Below are 23655 nucleotides of genomic sequence, written 5' to 3' on the forward strand. Positions count from 1 at the left end.
AACCAGAGTAAGGGTTTCTCCTGCAACCCGTTCCCTTTGTGCTGGATGAACGAACGTCTCTCCACATGCTCAGTTCTGAGAGATAAGTGTGTGTGAAAGCCGTCCTTCACCTAGCTTGAAGGGAACACAAAGTTTCTTTTCAGTTGCCAACTCCACTCCATACATATATATGGGGAGGTACAAGCTCCAACTCGGTTTTACAGTGAAAACGGCAGGCACTTCAAACCGGCCTTAGGAAACAGACTGAGAAACCAGAGTAAGGGTTTCTCCTGCAACCCGTTCCCTTTGTGCTGGATGAACGAACGTCTCTCCACATGCTCAGTTCTGAGAGATAAGTGTGTGTGAAAGCCGTCCTTCACCTAGCTTGAAGGGAACACAAAGTTTCTTTTCAGTTGCCAACTCCACTCCATACATATATATGGGGAGGTTCAAGCTCCAACTCGGTTTTACAGTGAAAACGGCAGGCACTTCAAACCGGCACTAGGAAACAGACTGAGAAACCAGAGTAAGGGTTTCTCCTGCAACCCGTTCCCTTTGTGCTGGATGAACGAACGTCTCTCCACATGCTCAGTTCTGAGAGATAAGTGTGTGTGAAAGCCGTCCTTCACCTAGCTTGAAGGGAACACAAAGTTTCTTTCCAGTTGCCAACTCCACTCCATACATATATATGGGGAGGTACAAGCTCCAACTCGGTTTTACAGTGAAAACGGCAGGCACTTCAAACCGGCAGTAGGAAACAGACTGAGAAACCAGAGTAAGGGTTTCTCCTGCAACCCGTTCCCTTTGTGCTGGATGAACGAACGTCTCTCCACATGCTCAGTTCTGAGAGATAAGTGTGTGTGAAAGCCGTCCTTCACCTAGCTTGAAGGGAACACAAAGTTTCTTTTCAGTTGCCAACTCCACTCCATACATATATATGGGGAGGTACAAGCTCCAACTCGGTTTTACAGTGAAAACGGCAGGCACTTCAAACCGGCACTAGGAAACAGACTGAGAAACCAGAGTAAGGGTTTCTCCTGCAACCCGTTCCCTTTGTGCTGGATGAACGAACGTCTCTCCACATGCTAAGTTCTGAGAGATAAGTGTGTGTGAAAGCCGTCCTTCACCTAGCTTGAAGGGAACACAAAGTGTCTTTTCAGTTGCCAACTCCACTCCATACATATATATGGGGAGGTACAAGCTCCAACTCGGTTTTACAGTGAAAACGGCAGGCACTTCAAACCGGCACTAGGAAACAGACTGAGAAACCAGAGTAAGGGTTTTTCCTGCAACCAGTTCCCTTTGTGCTGGATGAACGAACGTCTCTCCACATGCTCAGTTCTGAGAGATAAGTGTGTGTGAAAGCCGTCCTTCACCTAGCTTGAAGGGAACACAAAGTTTCTTTTCAGTTGCCAACTCCACTCCATACATATATATGGGGAGGTACAAGCTCCAACTCGGTTTTACAGTGAAAACGGCAGGCACTTCAAACAGGCACTAGGAAACCGACTGAGAATCCAGAGTAAGGGTTTCTCCTGCAACCCGTTCCCTTTGTGCTGGATGAACGAACGTCTCTCCACATGCTCAGTTCTGAGAGATAAGTGTGTGTGAAAGCCGTCCTTCACCTAGCTTGAAGGGAACACAAAGTTTCTTTTCAGTTGCCAACTCCACTCCATACATATATATGGGGAGGTACAAGCTCCAACTCGGTTTTACAGTGAAAACGGCAGGCACTTCAAACCGGCACTAGGAAACAGACTGAGAAACCAGAGTAAGGGTTTCTCCTGCAACCCGTTCCCTTTGTGCTGGATGAACGAACGTCTCTCCACATGCTCAGTTCTGAGAGATAAGTGTGTGTGAAAGCCGTCCTTCACCTAGCTTGAAGGGAACACAAAGTTTCTTTTCAGTTGCCAACTCCACTCCATACATATATATGGGGAGGTACAAGCTGCAACTCGGTTTTACAGTGAAAACGGTAGGCACTTCAAACCGGCACTAGGAAACAGACTGAGAAACCAGAGTAAGGGTTTCTCCTGCAACCCGTTCCCTTTGTGCTGGATGAACGAACGTCTCTCCACATGCTCAGTTCTGAGAGATAAGTGTGTGTGAAAGCCGTCCTTCACCTAGCTTGAAGGGAACACAAAGTTTCTTTTCAGTTGCCAACTCCACTCCATACATATATATGGGGAGGTACAAGCTGCAATTCGGTTTTACAGTGAAAACGGCAGGCACTTCAAACCGGCACTAGGAAACAGACTGAGAAACCAGAGTAAGGGTTTCTCCTGCAACCCGTTCCCTTTGTGCTGGATGAACGAACGTCTCTCCACATGCTCAGTTCTGAGAGATAAGTGTGTGTGAAAGCCGTCCTTCACCTAGCTTGAAGGGAACACAAAGTTTCTTTTCAGTTGCCAACTCCACTCCATACATATATATGGGGAGGTACAACCTGCAACTCGGTTTTACAGTGAAAACGGCACGCACTTCAAACCGGCACTAGGAAACAGACTGAGAAACCAGAGTAAGGGTTTCTCCTGCAACCCGTTCCCTTTGTGCTGGATGAACGAACGTCTCTCCACATGCTCAGTTCTGAGAGATAAGTGTGTGTGAAAGCCGTCCTTCACCTAGCTTGAAGGGAACACAAAGTTTCTTTTCAGTTGCCAACTCCAATCCATACATATATATGGGGAGGTAAAAGCTCCAACTCGGTTTTACAGTGAAAACGGCAGGCACTTCAAACCGGCACTAGGAAACCGACTGAGAAACCAGAGTAAGGGTTTCTCCTGCAACCCGTTCCCTTTGTGCTGGATGAACGAACGTCTCTCCACATGCTCAGTTCTGAGAGATAAGTGTGTGTGAAAGCCGTCCTTCACCTAGCTTGAAGGGAACACAAAGTTTCTTTTCAGTTGCCAACTCCACTCCATACATATATATGGGGAGGTACAAGCCCCAACTCGGTTTTACAGTGAAAACGGCAGGCACTTCAAACCGGCCCTAGGAAACAGACTGAGAAACCAGAGTAAGGGTTTCTCCTGCAACCCGTTCCCTTTGTGCTGGGTGAACGAACGTCTCTCCACATGCTCAGTTCTGAGAGATAAGTGTGTGTGAAAGCCGTCCTTCACCTAGCTTGAAGGGAACACAAAGTTTCTTTTCAGTTGCCAACTCCACTCCATACATATATATGGGGAGGTACAAGCTCCAACTCGGTTTTACAGTGAAAACGGCTGGCACTTCAAACCGGCACTAGGAAACCGACTGAGAAACCAGAGTAAGGGTTTCTCCTGCAACCCGTTCCCTTTGTGCTGGATGAACGAACGTCTCTCCACATGCTCAGTTCTGAGAGATAAGTGTGTGTGAAAGCCGTCCTTCACCTAGCTTGAAGGGAACACAAAGTTTCTTTTCAGTTGCCAACTCCACTCCATACATATATATGGGGAGGTACAAGCTCCAACTCGGTTTTACAGTGAAAACGGCAGGCACTTCAAACCGGCCTTAGGAAACAGACTGAGAAACCAGAGTAAGCGTTTCTCCTGCAACCCGTTCCCTTTGTGCTGGATGAACGAACGTCTCTCCACATGCTCAGTTCTGAGAGATAAGTGTGTGTGAAAGCCGTCCTTCACCTAGCTTGAAGGGAACACAAAGTTTCTTTTCAGTTGCCAACTCCACTCCATACATATATATGGGGAGGTACAAGCTCCAACTCGGTTTTACAGTGAAAACGGCAGGCACTTCAAACCGGCCCTAGGAAACAGACTGAGAAACCAGAGTAAGGGTTTCTCCTGCAACCCGTTCCCTTTGTGCTGGGTGAACGAACGTCTCTCCACATGCTCAGTTCTGAGAGATAAGTGTGTGTGAAAGCCGTCCTTCACCTAGCTTGAAGGGAACACAAAGTTTCTTTTCAGTTGCCAACTCCACTCCATACATATATATGGGGAGGTACAAGCTCCAACTCGGTTTTACAGTGAAAACGGCAGGCACTTCAAACCGGCACTAGGAAACCGACTGAGAAACCAGAGTAAGGGTTTCTCCTGCAACCCGTTCCCTTTGTGCTGGATGAACGAACGTCTCTCCACATGCTCAGTTCTGAGAGATAAGTGTGTGTGAAAGCCGTCCTTCACCTAGCTTGAAGGGAACACAAAGTTTCTTTTCAGTTGCCAACTCCACTCCATACATATATATGGGGAGGTACAAGCTCCAACTCGGTTTTACAGTGAAAACGGCAGGCACTTCAAACCGGCCTTAGGAAACAGACTGAGAAACCAGAGTAAGGGTTTCTCCTGCAACCCGTTCCCTTTGTGCTGGATGAACGAACGTCTCTCCACATGCTCAGTTCTGAGAGATAAGTGTGTGTGAAAGCCGTCCTTCACCTAGCTTGAAGGGAACACAAAGTTTCTTTTCAGTTGCCAACTCCACTCCATACATATATATGGGGAGGTATAAGCTCCAAATCGGTTTTACAGTGAAAACGGCAGGCACTTCAAACCGGCACTAGGAAACAGACTGAGAAACCAGAGTAAGGGTTTCTCCTGCAACCCGTTCCCTTTGTGCTGGATGAACGAACGTCTCTCCACATGCTCAGTTCTGAGAGATAAGTGTGTGTGAAAGCCGTCCTTCACCTAGCTTGAAGGGAACACAAAGTTTCTTATCAATTCCCAACTCCACTCCATACATATATATGGGGAGGTACAAACTCCAACTCGGTTTTACAGTGAAAACGGCAGGCACTTCAAACCGGCACTAGGAAACAGACTGAGAAACCAGAGTAAGGGTTTCTCCTGCAACCCGTTCCCTTTGTGCTGGGTGAACGAACGTCTCTCCACATGCTCAGTCCTGAGAGATAAGTGTGTGTGAAAGCCGTCCTTCAACTAGCTTGAAGGGAACACAAAGTTTCTTTTCAGTTGCCAACTCCACTCCATACATATATATGGGGAGGTACAAGCTCCAACTCGGTTTTACAGTGAAAACGGCAGGCACTTCAAACCGGCCTTAGGAAACAGACTGAGAAACCAGAGTAAGGGTTTCTCCTGCAACCCGTTCCCTTTGTGCTGGATGAACGAACGTCTCTCCACATGCTCAGTTCTGAGAGATAAGTGTGTGTGAAAGCCGTCCTTCACCTAGCTTGAAGGGAACACAAAGTTTCTTTTCAGTTGCCAACTCCACTCCATACATATATATGGGGAGGTATAAGCTCCAACTCGGTTTTACAGTGAAAACGGCAGGCACTTCAAACCGGCACTAGGAAACAGACTGAGAAACCAGAGTAAGGGTTTCTCCTGCAACCCGTTCCCTTTGTGCTGGATGAACGAACGTCTCTCCACATGCTCAGTTCTGAGAGATAAGTGTGTGTGAAAGCCGTCCTTCACCTAGCTTGAAGGGAACACAAAGTTTCTTTTCAGTTCCCAACTCCACTCCATACATATATATGGGGAGGTACAAACTCCAACTCGGTTTTACAGTGAAAACGGCAGGCACTTCAAACCGGCACTAGGAAACAGACTGAGAAACCAGAATAAGGGTTTCTCCTGCAACCCGTTCCCTTTGTGCTGGATGAACGAACGTCTCTCCACATGCTCAGTTCTGAGAGATAAGTGTGTGTGAAAGCCGTCCTTCACCTAGCTTGAAGGGAACACAAAGTTTCTTTTCAGTTGCCAACTCCTCCATACATATATATGGGGAGGTACAAGCTCCAACTCGGTTTTACAGTGAAAACGGCAGGCACTTCAAACCGGCACTAGGAAACAGACTGAGAAACCAGAGTAAGGGTTTCTCCTGCAAACCGTTCCCTTTGTGCTGGGTGAACGAACGTCTCTCCAAATGCTCAGTTCTGAGAGATAAGTGTGTGTGAATGCCGTCCTTCACCTAGCTTGAAGGGAACACAAAGTTTCTTTTCAGTTGCCAACTCCACTCCATACATATATATGGGGAGGTACAAGCTCCAACTCGGTTTTACAGTGAAAACGGCAGGCACTTCAAACCGGCACTAGGAAACAGACTGAGAAACCAGAGTAAGGGTTTCTCCTGCAACCCGTTCCCTTTGTGCTGGATGAACGAACGTCTCTCCACATGCTCAGTTCTGAGAGATAAGTGTGTGTGAAAGCCGTCCTTCACCTAGCTTGAAGGGAACACAAAGTTTCTTTTCAGTTGCCAACTCCACTCCATACATATATATGGGGAGGTACAAGCTCCAACTCGGTTTTACAGTGAAAACGGCAGGCACTTCAAACCGGCACTAGGAAACCGACTGAGAAACCAGAGTAAGGGTTTCTCCTGCAACCCGTTCCCTTTGTGCTGGATGAACGAACGTCTCTCCACATGCTCAGTTCTGAGAGATAAGTGTGTGTGAAAGCCGTCCTTCACCTAGCTTGAAGGGAACACAAAGTTTCTTTTCAGTTGCCAACTCCACTCCATACATATATATGGGGAGGTACAAGCTCCAACTCGGTTTTACAGTGAAAACGGCAGGCACTTCAAACCGGCACTAGGAAACCGACTGAGAAACCAGAGTAAGGGTTTCTCCTGCAACCCGTTCCCATTGTGCTGGATGAACGAACGTCTCTCCACATGCTCAGTTCTGAGAGATAAGTGTGTGTGAAAGCCGTCCTTCACCTAGCTTGAAGGGAACACAAAGTTTCTTTTCAGTTGCCAACTCCACTCCATACATATATAAGGGGAGGTACAAGCTGCAACTCAGTTTTACAGTGAAAACGGCAGGCACTTCAAACCGGCACTAGGAAACAGACTGAGAAACCAGAGTAAGGGTTTCTCCTGCAACCCGTTCCCTTTGTGCTGGATGAACGAACGTCTCTCCACATGCTCAGTTCTGAGAGATAAGTGTGTGTGAAAGCCGTCCTTCACCTAGCTTGAAGGGAACACAAAGTTTCTTTTCAGTTGCCAACTCCACTCCATACATATATATGGGGAGGTACAAGCTCCAACTCGGTTTTACAGTGAAAACGGCAGGCACTTCAAACCGGCACTAGGAAACCGACTGAGAAACCAGAGTAAGGGTTTCTCCTGCAACCCGTTCCCATTGTGCTGGATGAACGAACGTCTCACCACATGCTCAGTTCTGAGAGATAAGTGAGTGTGAAAGCCGTCCTTCACCTAGCTTGAAGGGAACACAAAGTTTCTTTTCAGTTGCCAACTCCACTCCATAAATATATAAGGGGAGGTACAAGCTGCAACTCAGTTTTACAGTGAAAACGGCAGGCACTTCAAACCGGCACTAGGAAACAGACTGAGAAACCAGAGTAAGAGTTTCTCCTGCAACCCGTTCCCTTTGTGCTGGATGAACGTACGTCTCTCCACATGCTCAGTTCTGAGAGATAAGTGTGTGTGAAAGCCGTCCTTCACCTAGCTTGAAGGGAACACAAAGTTTCTTTTCAGTTGCCAACTCCACTCCATACATATATATGGGGAGGTACAAGCTCCAACACGATTTTATAGTGAAAACGGCAGGCACTTCAAACCGGCACTAGGAAACAGACTGAGAAACCAGAGTAAGGGTTTCTCCTGCAACCCGTTCCCTTTGTGCTGGTTGAACGAACGTCTCTCCACATGCTCAGTTCTGAGAGATAAGTGTGTGTGAAAGCCGTCCTTCACCTAGCTTGAAGGGAACACAAAGTTTCTTTTCAGTTGCCAACTCCAATCCATACATATATATGGGGAGGTACAAGCTCCAACTCGGTTTTACAGTGAAAACGGCAGGCACTTCAAACCGGCACTAGGAAACAGACTGAGAAACCAGAGTAAGGGTTTCTCCTGCAACCCGTTCCCTTTGTGCTGGATGAACGAACGTCTCTCCACATGCTCAGTTCTGAGAGATAAGTGTGTGTGAAAGCCGTCCTTCACCTAGCTTGAAGGGAACACAAAGTTTCTTTTCAGTTGCCAACTCCACTCCATACATATATATGGGGAGGTACAAGCTCCAACTCGGTTTTACAGTGAAAACGGCAGGCACTTCAAACCGGCCCTAGGAAACCGACTGAGAAACCAGAGTAAGGGTTTCTCCTGCAACCCGTTCCCTTTGTGCTGGATGAACGAACGTCTCTCCACATGCTCAGTTCTGAGAGATAAGTGTGTGTGAAAGCCGTCCTTCACCTAGCTTGAAGGGAACACAAAGTTTCTTTTCAGTTGCCAACTCCACTCCATACATATATATGGGGAGGTACAAGCTCCAACTCGGTTTTACAGTGAAAACGGCAGGCACTTCAAACCGGCACTAGGAAACCGACTGAGAAACCAGAGTAAGGGTTTCTCCTGCAACCCGTTCCCATTGTGCTGGATGAACGAACGTCTCTCCACATGCTCAGTTCTGAGAGATAAGTGTGTGTGAAAGCCGTCCTTCACCTAGCTTGAAGGGAACACAAAGTTTCTTTTCAGTTGCCAACTCCACTCCATACATATATAAGGGGAGGTACAAGCTGCAACTCAGTTTTACAGTGAAAACGGCAGGCACTTCAAACCGGCACTAGGAAACAGACTGAGAAACCAGAGTAAGGGTTTCTCCTGCAACCCGTTCCCTTTGTGCTGGATGAACGAACGTCTCTCCACATGCTCAGTTCTGAGAGATAAGTGTGTGTGAAAGCCGTCCTTCACCTAGCTTGAAGGGAACACAAAGTTTCTTTTCAGTTGCCAACTCCACTCCATACATATATATGGGGAGGTACAAGCTCCAACTCGGTTTTACAGTGAAAACGGCAGGCACTTCAAACCGGCACTAGGAAACCGACTGAGAAACCAGAGTAAGGGTTTCTCCTGCAACCCGTTCCCATTGTGCTGGATGAACGAACGTCTCACCACATGCTCAGTTCTGAGAGATAAGTGAGTGTGAAAGCCGTCCTTCACCTAGCTTGAAGGGAACACAAAGTTTCTTTTCAGTTGCCAACTCCACTCCATAAATATATAAGGGGAGGTACAAGCTGCAACTCAGTTTTACAGTGAAAACGGCAGGCACTTCAAACCGGCACTAGGAAACAGACTGAGAAACCAGAGTAAGAGTTTCTCCTGCAACCCGTTCCCTTTGTGCTGGATGAACGTACGTCTCTCCACATGCTCAGTTCTGAGAGATAAGTGTGTGTGAAAGCCGTCCTTCACCTAGCTTGAAGGGAACACAAAGTTTCTTTTCAGTTGCCAACTCCACTCCATACATATATATGGGGATGTACAAGCTCCAACTCGGTTTTACAGTGAAAACGGCAGGCACTTCAAACCGGCACTAGGAAACCGACTGAGAAACCAGAGTAAGGGTTTCTCCTGCAACCCGTTCCCATTGTGCTGGATGAACGAACGTCTCTCCACATGCTCAGTTCTGAGAGATAAGTGTGTGTGAAAGCCGTCCTTCACCTAGCTTGAAGGGAACACAAAGTTTCTTTTCAGTTGCCAACTCCACTCCATACATATATAAGGGGAGGTACAAGCTGCAACTCAGTTTTACAGTGAAAACGGCAGGCACTTCAAACCGGCACTAGGAAACAGACTGAGAAACCAGAGTAAGGGTTTCTCCTGCAACCCGTTCCCTTTGTGCTGGATGAACGAACGTCTCTCCACATGCTCAGTTCTGAGAGATAAGTGTGTGTGAAAGCCGTCCTTCACCTAGCTTGAAGGGAACACAAAGTTTCTTTTCAGTTGCCAACTCCACTCCATACATATATATGGGGAGGTACAAGCTCCAACTCGGTTTTACAGTGAAAACGGCAGGCACTTCAAACCGGCACTAGGAAACCGACTGAGAAACCAGAGTAAGGGTTTCTCCTGCAACCCGTTCCCATTGTGCTGGATGAACGAACGTCTCACCACATGCTCAGTTCTGAGAGATAAGTGAGTGTGAAAGCCGTCCTTCACCTAGCTTGAAGGGAACACAAAGTTTCTTTTCAGTTGCCAACTCCACTCCATAAATATATAAGGGGAGGTACAAGCTGCAACTCAGTTTTACAGTGAAAACGGCAGGCACTTCAAACCGGCACTAGGAAACAGACTGAGAAACCAGAGTAAGAGTTTCTCCTGCAACCCGTTCCCTTTGTGCTGGATGAACGTACGTCTCTCCACATGCTCAGTTCTGAGAGATAAGTGTGTGTGAAAGCCGTCCTTCACCTAGCTTGAAGGGAACACAAAGTTTCTTTTCAGTTGCCAACTCCAATCCATACATATATATGGGGAGGTACAAGCTCCAACTCGGTTTTACAGTGAAAACGGCAGGCACTTCAAACCGGCACTAGGAAACAGACTGAGAAACCAGAGTAAGGGTTTCTCCTGCAACCCGTTCCCTTTGTGCTGGATGAACGAACGTCTCCCCACATGCTCAGTTCTGAGAGATAAGTGTGTGTGAAAGCCGTCCTTCACCTAGCTTGAAGGGAACACAAAGTTTCTTTTCAGTTGCCAACTCCACTCCATACATATATATGGGGAGGTACAAGCTCCAACTCGGTTTTACAGTGAAAACGGCAGGCACTTCAAACCGGCACTAGGAAACAGACTGAGAAACCAGAGTAAGGGTTTCTCCTGCAACCCGTTCCCTTTGTGCTGGATGAACGAACGTCTCCCCACATGCTCAGTTCTGAGAGATAAGTGTGTGTGAAAGCCGTCCTTCACCTAGCTTGAAGGGAACACAAAGTTTCTTTTCAGTTGCCAACTCCACTCCATACATATATATGGGGAGGTACAAGCTCCAACTCGGTTTTACAGTGAAAACGGCAGGCACTTCAAACCGGCACTAGGAAACCGACTGAGAAACCAGAGTAAGGGTTTCTCCTGCAACCCGTTCCCATTGTGCTGGATGAACGAACGTCTCTCCACATGCTCAGTTCTGAGAGATAAGTGTGTGTGAAAGCCGTCCTTCACCTAGCTTGAAGGGAACACAAAGTTTCTTTTCAGTTGCCAACTCCACTCCATACATATATATGGGGAGGTACAAGCTCCAACTCGGTTTTACAGTGAAAACGGCAGGCACTTCAAACCGGCACTAGGAAACCGACTGAGAAACCAGAGTAAGGGTTTCTCCTGCAACCCGTTCCCATTGTGCTGGATGAACGAACGTCTCTCCACATGCTCAGTTCTGAGAGATAAGTGTGTGTGAAAGCCGTCCTTCACCTAGCTTGAAGGGAACACAAAGTTTCTTTTCAGTTGCCAACTCCACTCCATACATATATAAGGGGAGGTACAAGCTGCAACTCAGTTTTACAGTGAAAACGGCAGGCACTTCAAACCGGCACTAGGAAACAGACTGAGAAACCAGAGTAAGGGTTTCTCCTGCAACCCGTTCCCTTTGTGCTGGATGAACGAACGTCTCTCCACATGCTCAGTTCTGAGAGATAAGTGTGTGTGAAAGCCGTCCTTCACCTAGCTTGAAGGGAACACAAAGTTTCTTTTCAGTTGCCAACTCCACTCCATACATATATATGGGGATGTACAAGCTCCAACTCGGTTTTACAGTGAAAACGGCAGGCACTTCAAACCGGCACTAGGAAACCGACTGAGAAACCAGAGTAAGGGTTTCTCCTGCAACCCGTTCCCATTGTGCTGGATGAACGAACGTCTCTCCACATGCTCAGTTCTGAGAGATAAGTGTGTGTGAAAGCCGTCCTTCACCTAGCTTGAAGGGAACACAAAGTTTCTTTTCAGTTGCCAACTCCACTCCATACATATATAAGGGGAGGTACAAGCTGCAACTCAGTTTTACAGTGAAAACGGCAGGCACTTCAAACCGGCACTAGGAAACAGACTGAGAAACCAGAGTAAGGGTTTCTCCTGCAACCCGTTCCCTTTGTGCTGGATGAACGAACGTCTCTCCACATGCTCAGTTCTGAGAGATAAGTGAGTGTGAAAGCCGTCCTTCACCTAGCTTGAAGGGAACACAAAGTTTCTTTTCAGTTGCCAACTCCACTCCATACATATATATGGGGAGGTACAAGCTCCAACTCGGTTTTACAGTGAAAACGGCAGGCACTTCAAACCGGCACTAGGAAACCGACTGAGAAACCAGAGTAAGGGTTTCTCCTGCAACCCGTTCCCTTTGTGCTGGATGAACGAACGTCTCTCCACATGCTCAGTTCTGAGAGATAAGTGTGTGTGAAAGCCGTCCTTCACCTAGCTTGAAGGGAACACAAAGTTTCTTTTCAGTTGCCAACTCCACTCCATACATATATATGGGGATGTACAAGCTCCAACTCGGTTTTACAGTGAAAACGGCAGGCACTTCAAACCGGCACTAGGAAACAGACTGAGAAACCAGAGTAAGGGTTTCTCCTGCAACCCGTTCCCTTTGTGCTGGATGAACGAACGTCTCTCCACATGCTCAGTTCTGAGAGATAAGTGTGTGTGAAAGCCGTCCTTCACCTAGCTTGAAGGGAACACAAAGTTTCTTTTCAGTTGCCAACTCCACTCCATACATATATATGGGGAGGTACAAGCTGCAACTCGGTTTTACAGTGAAAACGGCAGGCACTTCAAACCGGCACTAGGAAACCGACTGAGAAACCAGAGTAAGGGTTTCTCCTGCAACCCGTTCCCTTTGTGCTGGATGAACGAACGTCTCTCCACATGCTCAGTTCTGAGAGATAAGTGTGTGTGAAAGCCGTCCTTCACCTAGCTTGAAGGGAACACAAAGTTTCTTTTCAGTTGCCAACTCCACTCCATACATATATATGGGGAGGTACAAGCTCCAACTCGGTTTTACAGTGAAAACGGCAGGCACTTCAAACCGGCCTTAGGAAACAGACTGAGAAACCAGAGTAAGGGTTTCTCCTGCAACCCGTTCCCTTTGTGCTGGATGAACGAACGTCTCTCCACATGCTCAGTTCTGAGAGATAAGTGTGTGTGAAAGCCGTCCTTCACCTAGCTTGAAGGGAACACAAAGTTTCTTTTCAGTTGCCAACTCCACTCCATACATATATATGGGGAGGTACAAGCTCCAACTCGGTTTTACAGTGAAAACGGCAGGCACTTCAAACCGGCCCTAGGAAACAGACTGAGAAACCAGAGTAAGGGTTTCTCCTGCAACCCGTTCCCTTTGTGCTGGATGAACGAACGTCTCTCCACATGCTCAGTTCTGAGAGATAAGTGTGTGTGAAAGCCGTCCTTCACCTAGCTTGAAGGGAACACAAAGTTTCTTTTCAGTTGCCAACTCCACTCCATACATATATATGGGGAGGTACAAGCTCCAACTCGGTTTTATAGTGAAAACGGCAGGCACTTCAAACCGGCACTAGGAAACAGACTGAGAAACCAGAGTAAGGGTTTCTCCTGCAACCCGTTCCCTTTGTGCTGGATGAACGAACGTCTCTCCACATGCTCAGTTCTGAGAGATAAGTGTGTGTGAAAGCCGTCCTTCACCTAGCTTGAAGGGAACACAAAGTTTCTTTTCAGTTGCCAACTCCACTCCATACATATATATGGGGAGGTACAAGCTCCAACTCGGTTTTACAGTGAAAACGGCAGGCACTTCAAACCGGCACTAGGAAACCGACTGAGAAACCAGAGTAAGGGTTTCTCCTGCAACCCGTTCCCTTTGTGCTGGATGAACGAACGTCTCTCCACATGCTCAGTTCTGAGAGATAAGTGTGTGTGAAAGCCGTCCTTCACCTAGCTTGAAGGGAACACAAAGTTTCTTTTCAGTTGCCAACTCCACTCCATACATATATATGGGGATGTACAAGCTCCAACTCGGTTTTACAGTGAAAACGGCAGGCACTTCAAACCGGCACTAGGAAACAGACTGAGAAACCAGAGTAAGGGTTTCTCCTGCAACCCGTTCCCTTTGTGCTGGATGAACGAACGTCTCTCCACATGCTCAGTTCTGAGAGATAAGTGTGTGTGAAAGCCGTCCTTCACCTAGCTTGAAGGGAACACAAAGTTTCTTTTCAGTTGCCAACTCCACTCCATACATATATATGGGGAGGTACAAGCTCCAACTCGGTTTTACAGTGAAAACGGCAGGCACTTCAAACCGGCACTAGGAAACAGACTGAGAAACCAGAGTAAGGGTTTCTCCTGCAACCCGTTCCCTTTGTGCTGGATGAACGAACGTCTCTCCACATGCTCAGTTCTGAGAGATAAGTGTGTGTGAAAGCCGTCCTTCACCTAGCTTGAAGGGAACACAAAGTTTCTTTTCAGTTGCCAACTCCACTCCATACATATATATGGGGAGGTACAAGCTGCAACTCGGTTTTACAGTGAAAACGGCAGGCACTTCAAACCGGCACTAGGAAACCGACTGAGAAACCAGAGTAAGGGTTTCTCCTGCAACCCGTTCCCTTTGTGCTGGATGAACGAACGTCTCTCCACATGCTCAGTTCTGAGAGATAAGTGTGTGTGAAAGCCGTCCTTCACCTAGCTTGAAGGGAACACAAAGTTTCTTTTCAGTTGCCAACTCCACTCCATACATATATATGGGGAGGTACAAGCTCCAACTCGGTTTTACAGTGAAAACGGCAGGCACTTCAAACCGGCCTTAGGAAACAGACTGAGAAACCAGAGTAAGGGTTTCTCCTGCAACCCGTTCCCTTTGTGCTGGATGAACGAACGTCTCTCCACATGCTCAGTTCTGAGAGATAAGTGTGTGTGAAAGCCGTCCTTCACCTAGCTTGAAGGGAACACAAAGTTTCTTTTCAGTTGCCAACTCCACTCCATACATATATATGGGGAGGTACAAGCTCCAACTCGGTTTTACAGTGAAAACGGCAGGCACTTCAAACCGGCCCTAGGAAACAGACTGAGAAACCAGAGTAAGGGTTTCTCCTGCAACCCGTTCCCTTTGTGCTGGATGAACGAACGTCTCTCCACATGCTCAGTTCTGAGAGATAAGTGTGTGTGAAAGCCGTCCTTCACCTAGCTTGAAGGGAACACAAAGTTTCTTTTCAGTTGCCAACTCCACTCCATACATATATATGGGGAGGTACAAGCTCCAACTCGGTTTTATAGTGAAAACGGCAGGCACTTCAAACCGGCACTAGGAAACAGACTGAGAAACCAGAGTAAGGGTTTCTCCTGCAACCCGTTCCCTTTGTGCTGGATGAACGAACGTCTCTCCACATGCTCAGTTCTGAGAGATAAGTGTGTGTGAAAGCCGTCCTTCACCTAGCTTGAAGGGAACACAAAGTTTCTTTTCAGTTGCCAACTCCACTCCATACATATATATGGGGAGGTACAAGCTCCAACTCGGTTTTACAGTGAAAACGGCAGGCACTTCAAACCGGCCCTAGGAAACCGACTGAGAAACCAGAGTAAGGGTTTCTCCTGCAACCCGTTCCCTTTGCGCTGGATGAACGAACGTCTCTCCACTTGCTCAGTTCTGAGAGATACGTGTGTGTGAAAGCCGTCCTTCACCTAGCTTGAAGGGAACACAAAGTTTCTTTTCAGTTGCCAACTCCACTCCATACATATATATGGGGAGGTACAAGCTCCAACTCGGTTTTACAGTGAAAACGGCAGGCACTTCAAACCGGCCCTAGGAAACCGACTGAGAAACCAGAGTAAGGGTTTCTCCTGCAACCCGTTCCCTTTGTGCTGGATGAACGAACGTCTCTCCACATGCTCAGTTCTGAGAGATAAGTGAGTGTGAAAGCCGTCCTTCACCTAGCTTGAAGGGAACACAAAGTTTCTTTTCAGTTGCCAACTCCACTCCATACATATATATGGGGAGGTACAAGCTCCAACTCGGTTTTACAGTGAAAACGGCAGGCACTTCAAACCGGCACTAGGAAACAGACTGAGAAACCAGAGTAAGGGTTTCTCCTGCAACCCGTTCCCTTTGTGCTGGATGAACGAACGTCTCTCCACATGCTCAGTTCTGAGAGATAAGTGTGTGTGAAAGCCGTCCTTCACCTAGCTTGAAGGGAACACAAAGTTTCTTTTCAGTTGCCAACTCCACTCCATACATATATATGGGGAGGTACAAGCTCCAACTCGGTTTTACAGTGAAAACGGCAGGCACTTCAAACCGGCACTAGGAAACAGACTGAGAAACCAGAGTAAGGGTTTCTCCTGCAACCCGTTCCCTTTGTGCTGGATGAACGAACGTCTCTCCACATGCTCAGTTCTGAGAGATAAGTGTGTGTGAAAGCCGTCCTTCACCTTGCTTGAAGGGAACACAAAGTTTCTTTTCAGTTGCCAACTCCACTCCATACATATATATGGGGAGGTACAAGCTCCAACTCGGTTTTACAGTGAAAACGGCAGGCACTTCAAACCGGCACTAGGAAACAGACTGAGAAACCAGAGTAAGGGTTTCTCCTGCAACCCGTTCCCTTTGTGCTGGATGAACGAACGTCTCTCCACATGCTCAGTTCTGAGAGATAAGTGTGTGTGAAAGCCGTCCTTCACCTAGCTTGAAGGGAACACAAAGTTTCTTTTCAGTTGCCAACTCCACTCCATACATATATATGGGGAGGTACAAGCTCCAACTCGGTTTTACAGTGAAAACGGCAGGCACTTCAAACCGGCCCTAGGAAACAGACTGAGAAACCAGAGTAAGGGTTTCTCCTGCAACCCGTTCCCTTTGTGCTGGATGAACGAACGTCTCTCCACATGCTCAGTTCTGAGAGATAAGTGTGTGTGAAAGCCGTCCTTCACCTAGCTTGAAGGGAACACAAAGTTTCTTTTCAGTTGCCAACTCCACTCCATACATATATATGGGGAGGTACAAGCTCCAACTCGGTTTTACAGTGAAAACGGCAGGCACTTCAAACCGGCACTAGGAAACAGACTGAGAAACCAGAGTAAGGGTTTCTCCTGCAACCCGTTCCCTTTGTGCTGGATGAACGAACGTCTCTCCACATGCTCAGTTCTGAGAGATAAGTGTGTGTGAAAGCCGTCCTTCACCTAGCTTGAAGGGAACACAAAGTTTCTTTTCAGTTGCCAACTCCACTCCATACATATATATGGGGAGGTACAAGCTCCAACTCGGTTTTACAGTGAAAACGGCAGGCACTTCAAACCGGCACTAGGAAACAGACTGAGAAACCAGAGTAAGGGTTTCTCCTGCAACCCGTTCCCTTTGTGCTGGATGAACGAACGTCTCTCCACATGCTCAGTTCTGAGAGATAAGTGTGTGTGAAAGCCGTCCTTCACCTAGCTTGAAGGGAACACAAAGTTTCTTTTCAGTGGCCAACTCCACTCCATACATATATATGGGGAGGTACAAGCTCCAACTCGGTTTTACAGTGAAAACGGCAGGCACTTCAAACCGGCACTAGGAAACAGACTGAGAAACCAGAGTAAGGGTTTCTCCTGCAACCCGTTCCCTTTGTGCTGGATGAACGAACGTCTCTCCACATGCTCAGTTCTGAGAGATAAGTGTGTGTGAAAGCCGTCCTTCACCTAGCTTGAAGGGAACACAAAGTTTCTTTTCAGTGGCCAACTCCACTCCATACATATATATGGGGAGGTACAAGCTGCAACTCGGTTTTACAGTGAAAACGGCAGGCACTTCAAACCGGCACTAGGAAACAGACTGAGAAACCAGAGTAAGGGTTTCTCCTGCAACCCGTTCCCTTTGTGCTGGATGAACGAACGTCTCTCCACATGCTCAGTTCTGAGAGATAAGTGTGTGTGAAAGCCGTCCTTCACCTAGCTTGAAGGGAACACAAAGTTTCTTTTCAGTTGCCAAATCCACTCCATACATATATATGGGGAGGTACAAGCTCCAACTCGGTTTTACATTGAAAACGGCAGGCACTTCAAACCGGCCCTAGGAAACAGACTGAGAAACCAGAGTAATGGTTTCTCCTGCAACCCGTTCCCTTTGTGCTGGATGAACGAACGTCTCTCCACATGCTCAGTTCTGAGAGATAAGTGTGTGTGAAAGCCGTCCTTCACCTAGCTTGAAGGGAACACAAAGTTTCTTTTCAGTTGCCAACTCCACTCCATACATATATATGGGGAGGTACAAGCTCCAACTCGGTTTTACAGTGAAAACGGCAGGCACTTCAAACCGGCACTGGGAAACAGACAGAGAAACCAGAGTAAGGGTTTCTCCTGCAACCCGTTCCCTTTGTGCTGGATGAACGAACGTCTCTCCACATGCTCAGTTCTGAGAGATAAGTGTGTGTGAAAGCCTTCCTTCAACTAGCTTGAAGGGAACACAAAGTTTCTTTTCAGTTGCCAACTCCACTCCATATATCTATATGAGGAGGTACAAGCTCCAACTCGGATTTACAGTGAAAACGGCAGGCACTTCAAACCGGCACTAGGAAACAGAATGAGAAACCAGAGTAAGGGTTTCTCCTGCAACCCGTTCCCTTTGTGCTGGATGAACGAACGTCTCTCCACATGCTCAGTTCTGAGAGATAAGTGTGTGTGAAAGCCGTCCTTCACCTAGCTTGAAGGGAACACAAAGTTTCTTTTCAGTTGCCAACTCCACTCCATACATATATATGGGGAGGTACAAGCTCCAACTCGGTTTTACAGTGAAAACGGCAGGCACTTCAAACCGGCACTAGGAAACAGACTGAGAAACCAGAGTAAGGGTTTCTCCTGCAACCCGTTCCCTTTGTGCTGGATGAACGAACGTCTCTCCACATGCTCAGTTCTGAGAGATAAGTGTGTGTGAAAGCCGTCCTTCACCTAGCTTGAAGGGAACACAAAGTTTCTTTTCAGTTGCCAACTCCACTCCATACATATATATGGGGAGGTACAAGCTCCAACTCGGTTTTACAGTGAAAACGGCAGGCACTTCAAACCGGCACTAGGAAACCGACTGAGAATCCAGAGTAAGGGTTTCTCCTGCAACCCGTTCCCTTTGTGCTGGATGAACGAACGTCTCTCCACATGCTCAGTTCTGAGAGATAAGTGTGTGTGAAAGCCGTCCTTCACCTAGCTTGAAGGGAACACAAAGTTTCTTTTCAGTTGCCAACTCCACTCCATACATATATATGGGGAGGTACAAGCTCCAACTCGGTTTTACAGTGAAAACGGCAGGCACTTCAAACCGGCACTAGGAAACAGACTGAGAAACCAGAGTAAGGGTTTCTCCTGCAACCCGTTCCCTTTGTGCTGGATGAACGAACGTCTCTCCACATGCTCAGTTCTGAGAGATAAGTGTGTGTGAAAGCCGTCCTTCACCTAGCTTGAAGGGAACACAAAGTTTCTTTTCAGTTGCCAACTCCACTCCATATATATATATGGGGAGGTACAAGCTCCAACTCGGTTTTACAGTGAAAACGGCCGGCACTTCAAACCGGCCTTAGGAAACAGACTGAGAAACCAGAGTAAGGGTTTCTCCTGCAACCCGTTCCCTTTGTGCTGGATGAACGAACGTCTCTCCACATGCTCAGTTCTGAGAGATAAGTGTGTGTGAAAGCCGTCCTTCACCTAGCTTGAAGGGAACACAAAGTTTCTTTTCAGTTGCCAACTCCACTCCATACATATATATGGGGAGGTACAAGCTCCAACTCGGTTTTACAGTGAAAACGGCAGGCACTTCAAACCGGCCCTAGGAAACAGACTGAGAAACCAGAGTAAGGGTTTCTCCTGCAACCCGTTCCCTTTGTGCTGGATGAACGAACGTCTCTCCACATGCTCAGTTCTGAGAGATAAGTGTGTGTGAAAGCCGTCCTTCACCTAGCTTGAAGGGAACACAAAGTTTCTTTTCAGTTGCCAACTCCACTCCATACATATATATGGGGAGGTACAAGCTCCAACTCGGTTTTACAGTGAAAACGGCAGGCACTTCAAACCGGCCCTAGGAAACAGACTGAGAAACCAGAGTAAGGGTTTCTCCTGCAACCCGTTCCCTTTGTGCTGGATGAACGAACGTCTCTCCACATGCTCAGTTCTGAGAGATAAGTGTGTGTGAAAGCCGTCCTTCACCTAGCTTGAAGGGAACACAAAGTTTCTTTTCAGTTGCCAACTCCACTCCATACATATATATGGGGAGGTACAAGCTCCAACTCGGTTTTACAGTGAAAACGGCAGGCACTTCAAACCGGCACTAGGAAACAGACTGAGAAACCAGAGTAAGGGTTTCTCCTGCAACCCGTTCCCTTTGTGCTGGATGAACGAACGTCTCTCCACATGCTCAGTTCTGAGAGATAAGTGTGTGTGAAAGCCGTCCTTCACCTTGCTTGAAGGGAACACAAAGTTTCTTTTCAGTTGCCAACTCCACTCCATACATATATATGGGGAGGTACAAGCTCAAACTCGGTTTTACAGTGAAAACGGCAGGCACTTCAAACCGGCCCTAGGAAACAGACTGAGAAACCAGAGTAAGGGTTTCTCCTGCAACCCGTTCCCTTTGTGCTGGATGAACGAACGTCTCTCCACATGCTCAGTTCTGAGAGATAAGTGTGTGTGAAAGCCGTCCTTCACCTAGCTTGAAGGGAACACAAAGTTTCTTTTCAGTTGCCAACTCCACTCCATACATATATATGGGTAGGTACAAGCTCCAACTCGGTTTTACAGTGAAAACGGCAGGCACTTCAAACCGGCACTAGGAAACAGACTGAGAAACCAGAGTAAGGGTTTCTCCTGCAACCCGTTCCCTTTGTGCTGGATGAACGAACGTCTCTCCACATGCTCAGTTCTGAGAGATAAGTGTGTGTGAAAGCCTTCCTTCACCTAGCTTGAAGGGAACACAAAGTTTCTTTTCAGTTGCCAACTCCACTCCATATATCTATATGGGGAGGTACAAGCTCCAACTCGGATTTACAGTGAAAACGGCAGGCACTTCAAACCGGCACTAGGAAACAGAATGAGAAACCAGAGTAAGGGTTTCTCCTGCAACCCGTTCCCTTTGTGCTGGATGAACGAACGTCTCTCCACATGCTCAGTTCTGAGAGATAAGTGTGTGTGAAAGCCGTCCTTCACCTAGCTTGAAGGGAACACAAAGTTTCTTTTCAGTTGCCAACTCCACTCCATACATATATATGGGGAGGTACAAGCTCCAACTCGGTTTTACAGTGAAAACGGCAGGCACTTCAAACCGGCACTAGGAAACAGACTGAGAAACCAGAGTAAGGGTTTCTCCTGCAACCCGTTCCCTTTGTGCTGGATGAACGAACGTCTCTCCACATGCTCAGTTCTGAGAGATAAGTGTGTGTGAAAGCCGTCCTTCACCTAGCTTGAAGGGAACACAAAGTTTCTTTTCAGTTGCCAACTCCACTCCATATATATATATGGGGAGGTACAAGCTCCAACTCGGTTTTACAGTGAAAACGGCAGGCACTTCAAACCGGCACTGGGAAACAGACTGAGAAACCAGAGTAAGGGTTTCTCCTGCAACCCGTTCCCTTTGTGCTGGATGAACGAACGTCTCTCCACATGCTCAGTTCTGAGAGATAAGTGTGTGTGAAAGCCGTCCTTCACCTAGCTTGAAGGGAACACAAAGTTTCTTTTCAGTTGCCAAATCCACTCCATACATATATATGGGGAGGTACAAGCTCCAAATCGGTTTTACAGTGAAAACGGCAGGCACTTCAAACCGGCCCTAGGAAACAGACTGAGAAACCAGAGTAATGGTTTCTCCTGCAACCCGTTCCCTTTGTGCTGGATGAACGAACGTCTCTCCACATGCTCAGTTCTGAGAGATAAGTGTGTGTGAAAGCCGTCCTTCACCTAGCTTGAAGGGAACACAAAGTTTCTTTTCAGTTGCCAACTCCACTCCATACATATATATGGGGAGGTACAAGCTCCAACTCGGTTTTACAGTGAAAACGGCAGGCACTTCAAACCGGCACTGGGAAACAGACTGAGAAACCAGAGTAAGGGTTTCTCCTGCAACCCGTTCCCTTTGTGCTGGATGAACGAACGTCTCTCCACATGCTCAGTTCTGAGAGATAAGTGTGTGTGAAAGCCTTCCTTCAACTAGCTTGAAGGGAACACAAAGTTTCTTTTCAGTTGCCAACTCCACTCCATATATCTATATGAGGAGGTACAAGCTCCAACTCGGATTTACAGTGAAAACGGCAGGCACTTCAAACCGGCACTAGGAAACAGAATGAGAAACCAGAGTAAGGGTTTCTCCTGCAACCCGTTCCCTTTGTGCTGGATGAACGAACGTCTCTCCACATGCTCAGTTCTGAGAGATAAGTGTGTGTGAAAGCCGTCCTTCACCTAGCTTGAAGGGAACACAAAGTTTCTTTTCAGTTGCCAACTCCACTCCATACATATATATGGGGAGGTACAAGCTCCAACTCGGTTTTACAGTGAAAACGGCAGGCACTTCAAACCGGCCCTAGGAAACAGACTGAGAAACCAGAGTAAGGGTTTCTCCTGCAACCCGTTCCCTTTGTGCTGGATGAACGAACGTCTCTCCACATGCTCAGTTCTGAGAGATAAGTGTGTGTGAAAGCCGTCCTTCACCTAGCTTGAAGGGAACACAAAGTTTCTTTTCAGTTGCCAACTCCACTCCATACATATATATGGGGAGGTACAAGCTCCAACTCGGTTTTACAGTGAAAACGGCAGGCACTTCAAACCGGCCCTAGGAAACAGACTGAGAAACCAGAGTAAGGGTTTCTCCTGCAACCCGTTCCCTTTGTGCTGGATGAACGAACGTCTCTCCACATGCTCAGTTCTGAGAGATAAGTGTGTGTGAAAGCCGTCCTTCACCTAGCTTGAAGGGAACACAAAGTTTCTTTTCAGTTGCCAACTCCACTCCATACATATATATGGGGAGGTACAAGCTCCAACTCGGTTTTACAGTGAAAACGGCAGGCACTTCAAACCGGCACTAGGAAACAGACTGAGAAACCAGAGTAAGGGTTTCTCCTGCAACCCGTTCCCTTTGTGCTGGATGAACGAACGTCTCTCCACATGCTCAGTTCTGAGAGATAAGTGTGTGTGAAAGCCGTCCTTCACCTTGCTTGAAGGGAACACAAAGTTTCTTTTCAGTTGCCAACTCCACTCCATACATATATATGGGGAGGTACAAGCTCAAACTCGGTTTTACAGTGAAAACGGCAGGCACTTCAAACCGGCCCTAGGAAACAGACTGAGAAACCAGAGTAAGGGTTTCTCCTGCAACCCGTTCCCTTTGTGCTGGATGAACGAACGTCTCTCCACATGCTCAGTTCTGAGAGATAAGTGTGTGTGAAAGCCGTCCTTCACCTAGCTTGAAGGGAACACAAAGTTTCTTTTCAGTTGCCAACTCCACTCCATACATATATATGGGGAGGTACAAGCTCCAACTCGGTTTTACAGTGAAAACGGCAGGCACTTCAAACCGGCACTAGGAAACAGACTGAGAAACCAGAGTAAGGGTTTCTCCTGCAACCCGTTCCCTTTGTGCTGGATGAACGAACGTCTCTCCACATGCTCAGTTCTGAGAGATAAGTGTGTGTGAAAGCCTTCCTTCACCTAGCTTGAAGGGAACACAAAGTTTCTTTTCAGTTGCCAACTCCACTCCATATATCTATATGGGGAGGTACAAGCTCCAACTCGGATTTACAGTGAAAACGGCAGGCACTTCAAACCGGCACTAGGAAACAGAATGAGAAACCAGAGTAAGGGTTTCTCCTGCAACCCGTTCCCTTTGTGCTGGATGAACGAACGTCTCTCCACATGCTCAGTTCTGAGAGATAAGTGTGTGTGAAAGCCGTCCTTCACCTAGCTTGAAGGGAACACAAAGTTTCTTTTCAGTTGCCAACTCCACTCCATACATATATATGGGGAGGTACAAGCTCCAACTCGGTTTTACAGTGAAAACGGCAGGCACTTCAAACCGGCACTAGGAAACAGACTGAGAAA

This window comes from Vicugna pacos, unplaced genomic scaffold (genome assembly GCF_048564905.1).
Source record: "Vicugna pacos unplaced genomic scaffold, VicPac4 scaffold_124, whole genome shotgun sequence".
NCBI lineage: Eukaryota > Metazoa > Chordata > Mammalia > Artiodactyla > Camelidae > Vicugna > Vicugna pacos.